Raw genomic sequence first — 19,599 nt, 5'->3', positions numbered from 1 at the left:
AGTCATAAGCAGATTGCTATTTTGAAACTCCAATCTAGTATTAATGGCAGTAAAGTAGAGAAAAGCTATGAATAAAACCCAACACCATAATATCTCAGAGATACAGCGATGCCTGGATAAATCAAAATCATCAGCTTGGGTTTGCGGTGCAGAAGTTTATACTTGAACGCAGCTGGATCACAGTCAGCTAGCCAGCTCCCAGAACAGCACCTCCAAGCTGTATTGATTTCTGCTGAAGAAAAGGCCCCGTAAATCTGCTTGAACAGCATTGCGTCATCCCTCTGGTTGGCTTCAAGAAGCAAATTAAATGTTTTCCATTAGTATGGTAAAGAAGCTATACAATTTTGTTTTTATTTCGAATACAGGCTCAAGTTACGGAACACTTGAGCTAACTCTGTGGCCAGGACTACACGTTTCACGTTCGTAAAGCCAGCAATTCATGCTTATGGGAAACCAGATGTGTACACTGCACAGTTCCCAGGGCCACGGATTATTTTGAAATATGTTGCTGCTGATTAAAAAGGAGAACCCACTTCTCAGTAAGCCATGGAACACACTGAAGGAAAAACAACATGCTCCTACAGGAGAGGCAGAGAACAAAGGGGTGGGAGCAAAAAGCAAGGAAAAACCAGAAATGCTGTAGTGTAACAAACAGCGATAGTTCTAAGAAGCAATAAGCAGAACATTACTTGAGGCAACAAGAACTCCTTGATCAATTATTCATATCATTGACACCAATTGTTACAGCTGCATCAATGAAAAAAAAAATCTAGGGCAAATAGAAAACCTTCACAGCTAGAAAGTGCCCTTGATTTTCACCAGAACATTTGGCTGCCTCCTATCATATGTTTCTGGTTAGCAACACAGCCCTCCAACAAAGGGAAACAAGAGGCACAAAGATGCAGAACAAACTGATTTGCTAGAAGTAGTAACAGTGTTCAAGGCTGTATTTCAATCCGTGCACCACCAAAAGCTTTGGGCACCCTGCACTTCTGTACATGAATCATGAGCACCACCCCATTTAAGGACACTCGTGCACACCAAAGATCATGCAAATATCTTTTATGAAGTCCTTACGTTCTCACTGCGTACAACTGCACTCCTTACATAACATTCAAAAGCAACACTGCATTTTTTTTCGTGGTTATCTCAGCTCATACTGTTTCATGCAGTCCTAAGGTAAATGTAACAAAGGGAAACATTAAAGAGATAAGTATTTCAGGATTTTTGCCCTCCCATTTGAAACCACTATACAGTTGTCAGTTTTTCCGCTCTGCCAAGGTTTCAATACAATATCCTCAGTTGTTCAAGACGACCTTGCTGGCAGACAGAAGAAACTCAGTGAAACTGAATTTAATGACGTGAGAAGCAGAGGGAAATGGAATGGCATACGGAAGGGGCTCTCTGGGCCTCCCCTTGCTTGGTGGTCTTACTGCCAGGCACATACAGCAGATCTCAGGAGGGAAGGTTATGGGGTGAAATGCTGACTGTACAGATGGGAAAACTCAAACTGATTTTGATTTTACTCCACTAATGGCAGGACAATGAACTTTGGTCTAGTTCAGAGCCCTGCTTTCTGAGAAAGATCAATGAAGGATTAACAAGAAAAATTGCTATTCTTCTTGGATGAATTAAGGAATATTTATTTACAGAACCTTCAATCTTTAAAGTTAACACCTTGCAACAGCTATTTTAAAATTGTAGAAGTTGGAAGGCCTTTAGAAGGACCTAAGTTTAGGGTTAAACTGTGGAAAATACTGTTTCCATTACTATTTTTTTTCCCCAAACCAAACTTCTACACAAAGTTCAATTAATCTCGCCAGCATGAAGGACAGAGGGCAAACATCATCACCACACTCAAAATCCTGCCTTTCTAATCAAATCATAGTACATTCAAAATCCCAAAGTGGCACTGCCAAGTTTAACAAAGTTCTTGGGGTCATATTTTGTCTTCATCCACCAGTGTTTGTCCCTTACATGCATGAATAAGCTCTGGACAATCAAATGAAGTGATGGTAAACAGAAATTCAGCATACACAAACCTCACTCTCCTCTTGTTGCTGCAGACATCCAGAAGTGCTTCCATAACTTGGGGCCACTCTATGTTCCAAATGCAGAAATTAAAAGGGAACTTATTTCTAAAAACCACAACACACTGTTGAGCTCTCAAAGTTTGTTTCCTTGTCAACACAGAACCACAGACACATTTTCCTACCAATATTATAAGGAATTACTTCTGGCTGTAACCTACAATGTGCTATGTTGTTGTTTCTGCAATCCATGTATGAATGAAAACGCTCAGAGAATCATTGGGAGGAGGGAAGAGGATGGAAATTCTTATCTTGCAAATCACATGAGCCACTTCAGATTGCTAGAAAAATGAATCTCTTTACCTTGATGTAAAACTTCCAAGCTCCTGCTACGTCTGCCTGACCTGCTTGGAGGTCTTGACCCGTAGCAAAGGTCTCCAAACAGAGGCTGGTCTCTTCTCCCTGGAACTCCCAGAGGCTCCTTGCAGCACTGCCTGGAGACATAAGACCAGGGAAGGCATTTAGCTTCGTGATCATGCGTTATGCCATGCATCAAAGTCAGTTTGTAGGGCCTGCAAAGAGGTGACTAGGGATACTGGATGAGCATTCAGTCAGCTGTAGTTGTCCTCTATCATTTATGAGTCCCAAGAGCAGAGTCTCGAAGCTCTGCAATTTAACAGGCAACCTACAGTTACAAATTCTTGGTTTCTCATGTCATCAGTTTCCTACACTGAAACTGCTCAGAGACATGCTTCAGGAATGCTTCACAACAACAGGCCCAAGCAGAGAGACATCTTCAAGACAGTCACTAAACACTGCACCACAGCAGGCAAAGAATGCAGCCCACCTCACATCTTACCTCCTTGACCAGGGCCTCCTCCCAGCTGACACAACAGCCCTTATGTTCCACAGCACTCTATTTCACTCAGAAAAAATAAAAGTGACAAAATCCTGCAACTCCACCATTAGAAGAGAAGGATAACAAAGACACTAGCTTCCTCAAATGAATGCCTGCTAAAAACTGTTTCCTATATGCAAAACAGCCATACACAATTTACAGAGATATGATCTAAATCTCTGTTTAAGTTGATGTTCTTTTTCTCAACATGTCACTTGAGGTGAGATCAGCTCTATAGTACTATATTATATTACCATAATATAGCAAAAGAGAAGTCCTAAAGCATCTGAGTTTTCTGGAGTTTGGTTGTACTTCACAGTTACATGCTCAGGGACACCTGCTGGCATAAGACCTTCTTTTAATCAAGTATTTCAGAGCAACTTCAAACGATATTAATTTTCCAATCATTGTTACTAATTCAAGAAACAGGCTACAGATATGGTGAAACACAAAATTCCCTTCCTAAAAATCTCACAACTATTGAAGCACAAGTTGAAGGAAACAGTTGTCTAACACAGTCACTACACAGAAGCAGCAGCAAGACTTGCAAGGTATGAAAGACATCATGTTTCCAAAGGCCAGCCTTTAGGGAAGTCTGAGTGTAGGTCTTGATGTTCTTACACCTAAGATGAGAAGTTCATTTGCTTGCAGGTACATCTGTTCTGGGCAGGTGGATAGGACCAACAACAGCTTGCCTTGAATATCTGCTGTCGTTGAAACAGCAATACAACAGAACCAAGCAGAAACAGAGGCAATTCAGGGACAGATGGGCACCTTCTTGTAAGTGCTTAAAATACGTGCACTTAGTGAATCTGTTCCAGCCACATTCCTTGACCAACAGCTCGAGCAAGCTCCTATACACGTGATTTTGTCTCCAAGCTGAGTGACAATTATTAGACTTATCAACTGGTCTTGGCAGGACATAAGACATCTCCCAAATCCCTAGAAATCACTGCTTAAAACAAAACAGTGACAAAACTTTAAAGGAAAAAATTCTGTCTTGTTTTGAAAACATTCAGCTTAGCTCCACAGACAAATTCCCCCATTTCTGTTCTGCTGAAATCAGAGCTCCTTGCTTTCTGCTTCTCTGGCAAGAATAAGTCACTGTGTTACAAGTCTGCAAGGAACACGGGTTTTAGCTCCCAATGTACATCTAGAGCTAGCAATGCTATAGCCTCCTACAGGAATTACATATCTAAGTTCATTTTTAAAGAAGAAAGAAGGTATGAGTGCAAACATGCAAAAACAAATACATATAAAGTATCTGCACAGTTATCAGTCAGCAGCTTCTGAGATACTCAGATTTTCACTTAGGAATATTTTTATGAATATTTATGTGTTTTATATATACAGGGTACATCTCAAGTTTCAGCCTTTAGCCAACAAGCTGGAGCCTTTTATGACACATACTGTTTCCTGCTTCACTGTCCAATATAAACAAGTCTTTGGACTTCCTTTCAAAAAAGAGTTTTTGTCCTCATTTGCTATGTTCCGCTCTTCTTTCATTCTCTTGCTAAGTGTGTGAAATCAAAGTTTCAGTACTTAGAAAAATACACGTCTCAAGGAAGGGAAGCCAAACCTAAATCAGAAGAATTCATGAATGAATGAATTGACTTCTTATTTTAACAATCCCAAAGGCACCTACTTAAACCTTCAAACCTCCACTTGAGTCTACCCTGAGGTTTCTATAATCCAAAGTAAAGTCTTTAAAAACGTAGGTTTTCTTGACAAAGAAATAAGCTGTTCTGGGAACTCAGCAGCAGGTGATTAAACACTAGATAACTTGATGCTTTGATTAGGCGTTACCTTAGTCGCTGTTACTGGGGAGAAACTGAAGTCAGGAAACCAAAACTAGATGGCTGGAAGATGTCGCTACTCACACAAGTGGGATTCACTTATACGCCAGAAGAGATAGGAGTGCTTTCTGCACTCAAACAGAACACAGATCCTTGAGAGAATAACATAATCTAACAATGTAGACAAGGTAAAAGAAACCTTAACAATACATGTAGCTAGAAAGAAGGAAATATTTGCCAGTGGGTATTACGCCAAAAAGATCTTCTGTTTAAAATATACCCTGAATTTTCACAGGCAGGAGAGCTGAGTCACTATTCTTTATATCTCTAAAGGTTTTGGGTAAACAGCTCAGTTCAGACTGAAATTAGGAGTCGTGGTCAATTTAGCAAACATGATTTTCAGAAGCATTAGATAGTGGAGTTTAGTTAGGAAAGGGCCATGTCCACTAGTTCTGGCAATTTCTACAAACGTGTTTTTTTTTTTTTTTAATGAAAATGCAAAACAAAATTAATTTGCTCACCTGTTTGGCATTAAGCTACTGAGAAGATGGAGGAATCAAAATAAAGAAACCCAAAACAACCAGAAGTCACTTTTCCCACAAATGACGTTAACATGTTCATATTTCACATAGCACTATAGTACTACTTTAGACTAACTATGCTGAACACACACAGAACTGTCTTGAACATAGAAGGTTTTACTTCTGAGCTGGGGACCTTGACTTTTATATTTTCTGACTTTACACACAGCTGGAAGCAATTTACCTCATTGACGCCTATGAACAGCGAGTTTCACAGCAAAGAAAGACACCCGCAAGAAGCTAAGAGCCTTATTCTCCATATGAAGTCTGATGAAAATACTGCTAATGCTCTGGAGCAAGAGTTGCACCAACTGGAAGGGAGCAACTTCTTCACAAGCCTAAAGAGCTTCGCTATCAGTACGCTAGTAGCTGCAAGCACCTCACCATGAGGCTCCAGATGAGTGCAGCTATATAGTCACAGCACGCTGTCAGGGAAAGTTACAGTATACTTACAGAAGCAGAAGGTACATTAATCTCCCAAATGTTAATTACAATGTCAGAAAGCTTAAGTGAGAAGCAGATTACCAAGTCCAGCACACTAAGTTTTTGTTTGCTGGTGTGTACTTATGTATGATAAGAAAAAAAAATAGTAACACTTATATAAGCATAGAAGAGGCAAAAAGCAGAGTTTAGTTTAAACCACGTTAATTTCCTACCCACGTTCTCAGATAGTCTCTTTTCTAGTCTCCAAGAGGGTTTCATTTAGGACTTGAAGATACAGATTAAGTATTCTGTGTCCATGGAAATGCATCAGGTGTAGACAAGCTGTCATTTTACGAAACGCACCATTTATCATGAAAGAAATCAGAACAGAGTCCTTAATACAATCATATGACTGCTTATAAAATTACAGCTTCCAACCTTCCAGACTTCCTCTCTGGACTTCTTTTAAAGTTAACTTCTTATAAAGTAAAAGGATAAAATACACATTTATTCTAAGAACCTTTTAATGAAAGTCTAGCATTTGCCTGGAATGAATCACAAACAGTCATGAAAATCTAATAGAAGAAAAAAAGCACACAGTGAAACAGGTTTGCTGACCAATGTGTTACCTAGTTCTGCAGGGTGGGGTTTTTTCCCCACCTGGAAATTAAAAAATGAATGAAATTAAGTACAGACATTATGAAAGAATTAATTAGGGTTCCAAATTATCAGTGGGCAGCCCAGTAGAACAGGACCCCCAAACGTGTAAAAAGAGATGTGGTGTCCTTTGTGGAAGAAATTGCTTTGGATGGCAGACAACATTACTCACAGGGAAGTTACAACACTGGAGCCAAGCACCCATGTGGAGGACTGGGCTGCAGGGCTCTTCTCAATTCGAATATTCACCTCTAGTCAAGAGGCTCACAAGAAGAAAGCTTGTGTACTTGTGAACACATCTGGGTTTGGTGATGATAGGTGAGCTGGAAACACAAAGGAAGGGTGTGAAGTAGTAAAGAAACGTAAGTGTATATTAAGTACATTTTTTATATGTATCTATATATATAAAATTAAATGAGAAACAAGTATAATGACAATTCAAGTGACAACAGAAGATAGGCTTAAGTAGTGGACTGGTATACCAAATACCAGGAAATTCATTCAGAACAATTAGATTTCTTACTTCTTCCTTGTGAAAGGAAACAAAAACACCACACTGCCTTATTACTATAAATATTACTGAGAACCATAAAATACAAAAAACTGAAGTTGAAATTAAGGCAAAAGACACTCTTTAGAGTTTCTACTGATTTCTCTATAGTTTCAGTTATAGTCTCCTAAAAAGGGTAATACAGGTGCAACAAAGTAATTAAGAGTGACTCATTCAGAGATCCCAACATGCCCGCCCACCAGTTTCCTGATTTGAGGGGTCTTGAAAATGGCTTGAGACTTGGGCACAGCCACAGCAATTTCTGTCTATAAGAAACAGTGCACCCTTTGAGTCTATTGATGACTCTGGGAACATACACCGTCTTAAAGAGTTAGGTCCAAAATATAAAAGTTTCCGAATTACAGTCTGGATGTAACTCCTGAAATAAACCAAATTCTAATTTTCATGTCCTAAATTTTATGCAAGTAAAAAAAAAAAAAGTGGGAAGGGCGAGCTACATTTCACTGATTTTGCTGGATGCTTAGCAGTGCATGACATATTTCTTTCTGAAGCATTTTTTTCTTTTTTAGGTTTGCAATTTAGCTTTATTCATTTTTGATAGTCCCTATGAAAGCAAAACCACTGTACAGCTCATGAGATGCAATCAAAGTAATTGGTTTGACTCTAGGACAAACATTAGAGGCAGCCATATGCCATCACATCTTTTCTTGTTACTTGGGAGAAATCTTAAGACATTCACGAAAATATACATGAGAGTAATTACATGCAGCTGAAGAGGAAATCAGGTACATTACACGACTCTGTTTGCATTCTCACAAGAAACTTTTCAAAAATTTGTAGCACTTAACAAGTAAAGCTGGAACTCTACTAAGCAAAAGAGAAGCATACAAATAAAAACATGATCTAAGCATGAGAAAGATTTTTGGACCTTACACCATGATACTTCTCTTGAGCTTTCAACAGCGTCACCACTATGACGTTAAAGCAAATACTCTGGAATGCACGGACACTTTCAGAAATCTTTGCTACATCAAGGTTAGGTAAATGTCACTTAGTGCCTTCAGCAGATCTGGACTCATGATAATGCTTGTTGCAAACCCAACCGTATTTGGGGTAGCAGGATTTTTAAGCAAATCTGGAACAAACTGGCTCTTCCCCACTTTGCTGTACCCACATAAGACAAGCTGTGCAGGTGACATGAGACCTAAGCTTTCTATCATACTGTACCAGTATATTCTACAATACTGAACCACTGTACAAAATGCATTAGTTCCTCTTTGTGTACGACTGAGGTACAGCTCATGTTCAAAGCAGTAGAAGTGACACCTGATACCATTAAACAATCAGATCAATACAGCTCTCAGGCCTTCTGGATGGTGTTGGATGCTGATGTAAAACTTCCCCAAACAATTCTGCTAGGGAACGAAGGCAGGAAGCTGCCAGAGTGGTACTCCAACATACCTGAATGACTGAAAGCAGTACAGCACCTTGGTCACAACTACAGTAAGGCAGTAAGCATGCAAGTGCAAAAAAGGTAGTTAAGAGTGAGCTATGCACATGTTATGGAGCAGTTTCCAACCTTTACCTGCTCAATGCCTAACACAAGAATTGAATTCACTCTAGTTCAAGCTCATATCACAAGTACAAGTAATTAATAATGAGACACATGCAAACACAGAGGACAAAAAAAAAACAAACAAAATAATTATGCATTTCAGAAGAAATAACAAAACTGGCAGGGGGAGTTAGTCATCGATTCATCTTTTCATTAAGCATGACTGAAATTTAGATAGACATTACAGCCAACAAAGGCAAATTTTCTTCCGGCCTAGCAGACTCCGCAGCTCATACATCTAACATTCATGCTTCCAGTTAAAGGATTTTCATCAGCAAGCTATTAAAACCCAAGAGCAGCAAGAATATAGTTTGATCCATATGTCCTTGAGGACAGGTGCTTAACCTGCATTACACCAAAACTACCTATCTCCCTTGCAGTACATCACAACCCAGTACAGCCCAGACAAGCTGAATCCTGGTTAAGCAACTCTAATTTTTCTTGGTTGGATGTTTTAGAGTTGGAGAAGAGGATACAGACAGATGAACTCAGGTTTGGACACCATGCAAGTTAACAGATGAAATGTTAGTGAACTAGAAGACATGAAACAGTTATACTGACCATGATAGAAAATACTAAGCCTACAGCTGGGCTTCAAAAAAAAAAAAAAATCCATAGTCCACCTTGCTAGGAACAAGGACATGCAAAGTTTTGACTTTGTGTCAGGCCACAGAGCCAAGCCATCCCTGCGCCATGCCCAACAACCCATTTTCATGGGATATCTTACCAAAAGCCTTTCCCATTGAGCCTCAGGAGCAGAGAACAGCCCCAGGCTGTGGGCCCCGTCCTTATGAAAATCTAGTAGATGTTCACGCAGGCAGGACTTAAGTACAAGCTGTCAGCTCTGCAGAGTCAAACTTCTTCAGAGGCATGTAATGGTAATCTTTTCATGATGCACATCACAATTTTCAAAAGCAGAGGAGGAAACAATTTTATATATGGATACAATTCTAGCTTAGAAATGAGCCATTAGATGCACTGCTGTTTATACAAGTAAATAAATACGTAGGATCTCATGATTGCTTTCTTTAAAATTAGCTATCAAAATCTGGTTGCTGGTTAAGAGGTACTTTAATTAAAATACAAGTTATTGCTACCCAAAAATTCAGTGCAGTAGTACAGAACTTCCACACGTAAGAGGAAATGGATCCAAGCAACTGCTCTGCTCTAAGCAACGGGAAGCTGGCAAATACAGGCCAGGGGCAAGCAGCCAAACCAACCACTATTGCTCAGAGCGGTATAAATCAACATTCTGAATCAGGCTTTACACTTCCTTTCTAAGGTCTTAAGCCCTTACTGCTTCTTTTATAAAGATTTATCAGCCTTCCATCAGATCACTACAGAAAGACACGGAGGAGGCAATAGTAGCACGATACCTCCACTTGACCTTGGCTTTGGGCCACTTTTTTGTCAAGTGTCAAATCAAGAATGAAGCTTAAGAGACTTGTATTGTCACACAATTTGGTAGCTCATTAGCATAAGCTCCTGACACATTTTATACCTTTTAAATAAAAGTATCAATCATGATTTTCCTCCACTGTCCCGTCATACCACCAGATGCAGTGTGAAAAAGCCACAGATGGCCAATAGGACTTTCCTATGGGGTGCCACATGCATCGTTTCCCACTGACAACTCTTAACAACATTTAACAGCACTGGGGTTATGGATGAATGAAAGAGCATGCAATATTTTTTACAAGTGTTTAAAATAGAACTGAATTCATCAGTCACTAAGAAGTACAACCACTACAGGTGCAATAGTTCACAAGACTTCTGCTCAGAGATTTCACAGCAGCACATACAAAGGAACAAGAAGAATGTATGGGAAGATGCTGTACAACAGCCCATAAGGTGAGGTCTCTCCTGCCATGAAGAGAAAGGGCTACTGAGAGCCTATCCTGCACTGTCACTCATTCTGCAATTACCCAGTTATTCTTTTTTAAATAATAAATATGGACTACAAAGGTCCACTCCACTCAGCTGCACTGGTCAATCATTTGAAATAAGATTATGCGGCTAAGAAAATAATGCTGGTCATTTGGGATACAAAAAGATCTCCAAAAATACGCACAACATTTTTGTACAGTAAAATATGTATTTTTCGACAGAGACAATAACAACTCCTAACAATAGGAGCTGTTGGAGACTGATGACTTCAAGCTGACAATACATATTTTGATGATTCCACCAGACTAATAAAATGTCAGTATGGCATTCTACCCCATAAAGCTCAATAACGCTTACTGTAATAGATATACTGATGGTACTGCAGAAAATTCTTTATAACTTGACCACAAAGGCACGCAAGCAAGTATTCAACCCTAAACACTGAACTTGAACATTCTGAATGATAAGCTCAAATATAAGAAGCTTCTAAGGAGTTTGCATAGAATACAAAATTAGTACCAAAAAAACTAAAGACAAAAGGAAGGACCTTTTGTTTAAAAAACAAAACAGAAAAACCAACCAACCAAAAAACAACAACATCACATCAGCTGAGTTCTACCTTGATCATTTACTGCAATGTTATCATTTCTACTGCTATATTTCCATGTTGCTAACATGCGTTTTCAGACATACGCCTCCTTAGATCTTACAGAAGGGTTGTGCATCTAATTCAAGACAGAGCTTGCTACTAAATAGGGAGTGATTATTTTTTCTTTTAAAGCTTCTAAAATAGTAGTATACCAAAAGTAATCATTTGGTCACTAACTATAAAAGTTACAGTAAAATATACGACATACAGACAGAATTTGATAAATACTTAAAATACAGTTGACATTTTTCTCTCCTGTGTTTCCAGTTTTAATAATCTTGAAGCTCGCTCATTCTACATCCAAAAAATACTACGCAAAATTAACATTTTAACCCAAGAAGTTTCAAGTGATATTCAACATACGAAGAACTGTTGGGAACAGACTTTTCTTGTATTGACGCTACTTCAGCACTTACACTGCACAGCAATCTATTTGGGACGTTATAATTTAGTTCTGTGTGGGTGTCAACTGACTTGCTTCAAAGTTTGCTTCACATTCACAGCAGTTATTCAAGACGATGCAGTTCTATTAGTCATATGGGCTGACTATTACATCTAAAGCTTCTGCACATCTCATTTTTGGAAGTATGGACCCGCAACTCCATGCATTTGAAGATTTGAAAATCCCATAAAAGTGAAAAATATGCTTCTTGTCTTCTGTATGGGCACAACCAAGTATTATGGAGCAGAACTGTATCACTGGCAGCTCCTGCGGAAGCAGATGGACAGACTCCCTGACCTCCTCCCATATCCACACCATCTTGGGGACAAAAAAAAAAAAAAAAAGGACAATACAACAAGAGTTTTGTACATAAACTAACTTAAAATGGCATTTCCTCTCTAAAAATTGTACTCCTTGATGCCATACCACATATAGACACACTGGTGGTCTCCAGCCCCTCCATCTTTACTGATGGTGCCAAAACAGGCCAAGAATGCAGGAAACCCATCTAACATCAGCTCTAGAGCAGAAGGGAGAAACATACATCTGGTGAGCTTTCACAGTGATTATCAAAAATGCATCACGGGAAGGTGAACGTTCCAAAACAGTGCTGGATATGAGAGGCTCCCACTGGTCTTTTTGTGCAGAAGTTCCTCCCCCACCCACTGTTTCTCAAGTCAGGAAGCCTCCTAGCCACAGAGGATGATTTCTGTTGAACAGAGCCTTAACTTATTAATAAGAATGAAATCTCTTGACCTAGATTTTCTCCTAGCTTAAATAAAAAAATAAATAAAAATCTGTATACACGCACACACAGCCTTCCCCTGTAAACACCAACATATTACATTCGTCTTACACCAAAGCACTTCACAACAGATCTTTCACAATGAAAACAAAAAAGGCTTTTCTCGCACACACACACCTCCCGCCTTAACTCAGCTTTGCATACAAACATGAATACAGATGATACGATATTTGAATAAAATAGAAACTTGTACCCCAGGTTGAATGTATTTACTCTTCAAAAGCATTTTACAATTTGATTTCTTCTTGCCTGCTGTGATAATTGATGAAAACTACACAGGGATTAAAATGAGCACAGGTGCGTGTCTCTGTGGTTCAAAGAGATTTGATCTCAAATGAAAATAATAAAAACAAAAAAGCTCCACTGTTTTTAATAATGGGGTTTAACATGCCTAACCAAATAAGCCTAGATTCAAAGTAAGACTTTACAGTCCAGACTTTACATTACCAAAATTTAAAACTCATTTCATGGTGTATCAGAAACTTTTGTGAGCAATATCTGATTTAAGCAGGTATTAACAGCCCTCCATCCTGTGTCAGACTGGACCGGGGGAGGGAGGAAAAAAAAAAAAACAAACACTAGAAGCAGTAAAGAGCACTAAAATACAAACCAGCAGGTCTAACAGACACTTGGCGCTAAACCAACATTGTTTTTAAATTTGAGAAGTGAAAGGAAAACCTGGGAGCTTAGAATATTTTACTGCCAATATTAAAGATCTGCACAAAATGATTGTTTTCTCTGCCAAATTTATACTGCTACAGCTGGATGACAACTTCCTCATAACCGTGAGGTCAGGAATCATTTAAAAAGAAATACGTGATGCAGCTAAGTCTTTGTGCCAGTTAATCATACCTAATACAAAAAAATGTGAATTCCTCCATTTTTCTGTACCAGCCTACTTCAGCAAAGCTAACTAGCATGTCACTAATCCCAAATTTGCTGCACTACTTCGTTAAACAGATTTAAAAGCCAAATACACACAAATCGCACAGGATAAAGCATTGATTCTGTGTTCAAGGCTTATCACTGAGCTTCTGTGAGAATTGGGAAAAAAAAAGCAGTATTCACTTGTGTGGAAAACAAATTAATTTGTCTTCAGTGCATGACAATGAACGACTCATTGTATAAGAATACCTTCATGAGTGACAACTACTGTCTTGAATAAGCTGACTCCAACGCTGCTCATGCAATAACATTCAATCTCCTTTTTGAAGCAGAATCCAATATATTTTTAGGCCTCTGAATAGTAACAGTAGGAGACTACACACCGAAGGATCAGAGACTTCCTTCCCTCCGCCAAGCAGGGGCAGCTCATGGCTCCCTCAATGTGACACACAGAAGCTAATTAGCACTGCTTCCAGACCAGCCTCATTTTAACTCGAGCATCTCTTTCAACAGTGAGAATGAGGGAAACACTGGCCACGGTTTTGAGAAGTACACCAGTGAAGCTGTCTACATCCAAATTTTTCCAAGCAACCTTTTAAATGTGCTTAACTCCATACATTTTCCTGTAGAAGTTACAATGGATATATATTTCTGTAGAGTCCACCATTGTGTTTTTATTGTAGAATATCATTATTTTCATAAAGGAACCACATATATTTACCAGGGAATTAAAAAGTAACAAGAAGTAGACTAGTCAAGCATTCATTGAAAAAAATTAAGAGATTTCAGATAGTTCGAAATAACCTAAATCCAAAATCACTATCATTTTGTTTTAATTGAAATATATGAATTTGCACAGCATGTGCCTCATTATCAGTCAGTGAGGAGTGTGTGGGCAGGGGGAAAGGAGGCATAAGGCTTAAAACAGTTCATCAATACCATAAACATCAAACTACCATTTAAACTTCACACAATCCCATTCAAATGTAGTGGGTTTTTTTTGTTTGTTTGTTTGTTTTTTTGAGAGGAAGTATACATAAATGCATGTTCTTTCACACACAGGCAGCTGAACTGGAGTAAGACTAAACCAAATCTGCACAGGAAACCCAGGATTAGGGCTGAAACTCTGCTCTAATCCTCCCGTCCACAGAGGGAGCGATCAGCAGCCAGCACGTGGTGCGGGCTCTGCACCTGCAATACCCAGGCAGGATTGAAAATGCTTACAAAAAGATCAAGCTTCATCTGACAAGCTTCCTTTTGGCTTAAGAAGTGTAGTATCTGCCTTCCTCAAAAAACAAACCAAAACCACATGCTTCAAGCTTTGTCAGCAACTTTGCCAGAAGGATACCTGCACTGGACAGATGTATGCTCAACCCCACAACTCCTGGGAATAGTCCAGATGGTGAGAAAACAAGGCGTGATAAATCAGAAATACTGCAGTTGGGTACCCACTAAACAACTCAAGTTGACACTGTCGTATCACATCACTATGTCAACTTTACATTACTTTTCTGCAAATTCCTTGGTTAACTGATGAAGTCTTAGCACTTGGTAAACCACTTCACAAACAGTGGAACAACGGAATTCCCGTAGCAATAAAATAACATTGAAATATAGTACTATTTATCTGATGTTGCAAAATGCCTAGCATAAGAGGAGGAAAGAAAAAGGTTTATCTTTAAATACCACCTCCTATTGCCACATGCAATCATTTCTGATATTTTTATATCATAACAACAAAGCGAAGGTGCGGCAGCAGGAAATAGTCAGCCAGGTTTTGGACTTCAGAAAATACCACTGTCCCCAAATGGAGGCTCTTCTGTCACGCCTAAACCAAGTGAGCACGGATCACTTGTTTTACATAACTGGTATGGGGGTCACTGTCATGAAGTGCATTGGGTGAGTGAGGGGTAAATCTAAATCCTGTGCTTATTGCTTGAGTACAGACTGGAATTTAATAAATAAATAAATAAATAAGAATACAGAAAACAAAATACTTGGCAGCACAGCAGCTTTAAGAAGCCACCATTTTCTATTGAGACAAAATACTACTTCAGTCCTATGCCATCCTGCCATGCAAGTTTCTGCTTACTTTTGGTATTGCTTCTTTAAACGTGCCGTAGAAGTTCACTTTGCAAGACTTATCCATACACTGAGTTCAACTGCAGCCAACACTGACAATAAAACCACAATTTAGCACCAGGAACTGGAAAAATTTGCCAGCTATTTTCTCACCCATCTTTTCAAATGCACAATGCAAGCTGATTGTCATTTGGACTGCCTTAATATCTCTTCATATTTTACCAGCATGCTTGTTTCTTCCCTGGAGAGTCAACTGCAGTCCACCAGCAGGTATCACAAGGTGAAGAATTACTTTCTTATTTGTGAATATATGCCACGTGTATGTTTATTAGGAAGCTACAACAGCATCTGTATGTCCATATCACTAAGAATATAAACAACTTTATGGTTTTCATTACTATTTTAAAGTGGATATCAGCTGCCATATTTGAGCAGTGAACAAGGTAAGTTAACAAGTCCTAAACCTGGTCTTCACTGCATGGATGCTAAAAGACTGAAGAAATACAACAGCTCATCAACTTCCAAACTGAAGACACATAAGGTACATAATTAAGATATGCAACTAAGAGGAAACAGAAAAGCAACACCTCTTTAAGGAATAACTAAAAGTCCTTACAGTGCGGGTACAAATTGCATCTGCAACTGTTTTCCTATTTATAAAGCCACATTTTCAGCTCAGTAGGAGGAAAGGCTCAGACTTATTTGTACCTGCTAATTTTTCAATATTACAGTGTGTTGTTGCTGACAACCAGGTATTAATACTAATGCGTATCTGAAAGTTCATAATTACATAACTTATCCTTTTTAAACAGTCTACTGTGTTAAATGCTTAACAGTTTTATCCTGAATAAAAATCCTGCCAAAAATGCAATGAGCATCTTCAGTGAAATTCTCAGTCTTTTCTTTGAAAAGCAAACAAACTCATTATGTTCCTTAAGGACAATAAAGTCTCTAAAAGAAGACTAAATTCTTCTCAAAGGCAGGATTGCATTAAAAAAAGATTTTATTCTTGGCTCAAATATGAACATTAGGGAGTCACCGCTTTCAAGCAAGGACTCACCCACTTAAAGGCTGAAGCATTTATTTTGAAAAGCAGTGTGAAATTTCAGGCGGAAAAAAAACCCCACTATTTTGCACTTCCCTGCTCTTGGTAGTTCTCCAGAAATGACAAAAAATAATCTCAAAATAACCTCTTCCCTACATAATCATTTTCTCATAGGCATTGCCAAGTTATCTTACACCACCAGTGAGAATTTCTACAAGATGTAACGACTTCCAGACAAAGCAACACTGAATACAGACAATAAGTGAAAATTAAAAGCATTTGAGGTATTTTTGAAGACACCTGAGAAAAGGGCCTAGAAAATTCACCTCACTGGACACCCACTACGTGCTGCCCTGCCACCAGCCTGCTCAATACCACCAGAAGCCATCAGGGGAGCAAGGCCATAGCAGAGGGCCAGGCGCCATATCCTCAATGCCCAGGGCAGATGAGTTTGAGCCAGACCTGCCACAAAAGACTACGTTCCTACTGCAGCTAACGGTCCTCAGAGGAGCAACACTTCACTTTTGGAAGCAGACCAAGTACTGTAACTGTTTTTCCAGATCCAGTCCAAATCAGCTGCAGAAAGGAAAAGCTCATCTAGAAAACTGGATCGAGTCCTTACAGGGCTTTTGAATGAAGAGTGTTACTTGTGTGTGTACACATATGGACAACATTGTGTTATGGCAGAAACACCAAGGGATGGAAAAGAAGATACAGTCTTTTGTCTCCAGGATGACACAAGCCTACCTGGAGACAACCACACATGTAATGTTTACTGGGGCTTTGAGCAATTTTATGTACAGGGAGGTGTCCCTGCCTATAGCAGGGGGGTGGAACTAGATGATCATGAGGGTCCCTTCCAAACCAAACCATTCTATGATTCTGTGGATGCTGAGGTGTGCTGCTGATCCCACGGCCAGCGGTGTGAGTCATCAGCCAGAGTTTTCTGGTCAACTCCTTTTCCCTGCCTCATGAACGCACGTATTCGTGGGAACGCTGTTTTGGGTATTCTCCCTGTGTTTTATGTGAAGGCATTGCTACTTTGTCTTATCTGCAAGGAAAAATCTCGACTGTGACCTGAAAGTGCTCTGTAAGCTGTATTTACAGCAGTAATGGAAAAATAGGCCCAAGAAGCTGAATATTTTGCGACTGTATTCATTTCATACATGTCAGTCTCCAACTAAAATTACAGCATCAAGCAACAGCTCACCTTTCTTTCTTTTTATTTAAATACCTACACCCTGGAACGTACATAGGAGTAAATTAAGGCATTTTACTATATAGGTCAAGTCCTGACCTGTACATCTACATACATTAGCATAAAGGTAGAAGTACTACAGACATCAAAAATGAGACATTACTGACTAGTTTAAATACTCATCCTTGAGATTGCAAGGAGAAAAAGAATGTCTAAGCCAAAAAAAAAAAAAGACAACTGAAAAGTAATAACTAAAACGGGGATATTGCATAATTGGAGTCTCTTCCCAAGAAGACTTTTCCATGTGAGGAGTAAGTTGTACTTCACAAGAAGACAACACACTAAACTAGACATCTTCATTTTACGTCACTTTGCACTTCATATGTATTTAGGCTGAAGACTAATTACATAATTCAAGATAATTCAAATCTGTTTTGAAACGCACTTTTAATTACCTGAAAAAGCTGTACAGTTTTCCATGCAGAACAGATCCTTTTTTCAGGAATAACACATCTCTTTTCTTCCCAAGTCAGAACAGAATTAGTTAAAACAAAAATTATCACGCAACAGAGAACAATTAGATACGTACATTCTGTAACTTCTCAACAGGGGAAAGATGTTCTTCTACAATTAAGGCTGCCAAAGGCTGCAAAGCTGTGATCAAAAACATTATAATATCAAAAGGAAAAGAGACAGATGCTGGACAGCAACACAAGGGCACATTCCCTGCTTTCTCAGGAGTTTTCAGAGGTACAAAGCCCAGAAGACAGAAAGAACCCAACCGTACTCCACCACAGTAATTGCCTCCTCCATGCACTTACCAACCCAACCCTGGTGAACGCCCACTGCAAGTCCCAGTGAATTTTGTAGGATTGTGACCAAAGAGTTTCAACATTCTCGTTTATACTTTTATTCTTTCTCATAACAGAAAGGTAGATCATGGATGATAATTATAAGAGCTGTTTGACGTGATAACAAGATAAACAGAACTAAAGTGAGGTATATCATCACACTGTCAGGGACCACAACCTTTGCAAGTATGAAAAAGTTTTGACATTGATTTCAGAAGAGCCCCAGCCTAGCAAGCACTGTGCAACTATGCACAACTCTACAAAACAATTTCACATAAAGGAAAGAGACATTATATACAGGTGACTGCTCCACTAAAGAACAAGAGGATATGTTCTCCACTCCAAATTAAGCGTTCTGCATACCGCGTAATAAAAGAAGGGTGTTGTGAAAATGGTGGTGAACCCACTGATACAACTCCAAGATTGTAACGTAAAAAGGACTACTTACAAGAAAGGACAGAACTATTTTATTACTTCTTCCAGTTCAATATACTATGTTAACAAACTGTATTTCTTTGAGGAAGACTTCACTAGGCACTGTTCAGTCTGGTTCAACATTGAGAACAGTGGGCTTTATTTTCAAATAGCAGGCAGCTCTCACAATTTGCACCAAGATGAATGAAGTATTCCATGAAAGCAAGTCACACCCATTAAGGAACAGGTTCTGTTTCTCATTAGAAATTCAGCTTTAAGTTAGTAGAAGTTTGAGGCATGGGAAAGAGGTAGCAGAAAGTCTGGAACCTCACAGCAGCTAGCATTGCACTAGACAGGATCTCTATCACTACTGCCATAACACTAGTGTTCCTCGTGTAAGTGTCATGGTTTTATGATTTTCGGTTATTGGTACTCCACATCATAACATCATGTAGTGGATGTACCTAGTCCTCAGAAGAGAAGGACTACTACAGTCCCCACGGTACTTTGCTCCTTTGTTACCATTTTCCAGCCGGAGGGAAAAGATAGAAGCTCTCAGTATAAAAACTTGCAGATCACGAGACCTCGTCCCTTTTTCCGCCGTCTCTCGTCTTGGCAGCACCTCGCTCTCCGGCCGTCTTATCGTCGGTAGTAGAGTAAGGCCTACCTTGATTTTGGGACATTCTCTCTCTGTATTGGATTTATCAGCTTAAATTGTAATTATATTGTATTATAGTATATTGTTTTGCATTCCGATATTTTATTTAGTAAATTAGTTTTGTTTCTCCTCAGATTGTTGCCGCTGTTCTTTGCTCTCAGGGCCATCTCCC

General features: G+C 39.1%; 1 protein-coding gene across 6 annotated transcripts in view; it reads right to left on the bottom strand.

Moving 5' to 3' along the window:
• Positions 1-19,599, bottom strand: part of FAM110B (family with sequence similarity 110 member B) — a 105,768-nt gene that overhangs the window by 75,286 nt on the left and 10,883 nt on the right. For all 6 annotated transcript variants that reach the window (XR_002435382.1, XR_002435383.1, XM_021387839.1 and 3 more), the window contains exon 2: positions 2,394-2,524. The gene's annotated coding sequence lies outside the window, so the exon portion shown is untranslated. The remainder of the gene's footprint in view (positions 1-2,393; positions 2,525-19,599) is intronic.

The sequence above is a fragment of the Numida meleagris genome, chromosome 2 (genome assembly GCF_002078875.1).
Source record: "Numida meleagris isolate 19003 breed g44 Domestic line chromosome 2, NumMel1.0, whole genome shotgun sequence".
In the NCBI taxonomy this organism is placed as follows: domain Eukaryota; kingdom Metazoa; phylum Chordata; class Aves; order Galliformes; family Numididae; genus Numida; species Numida meleagris.
Note: the sequence above shows the minus strand (reverse complement) of the source record. Positions and strands in the feature narration are given on the sequence as shown.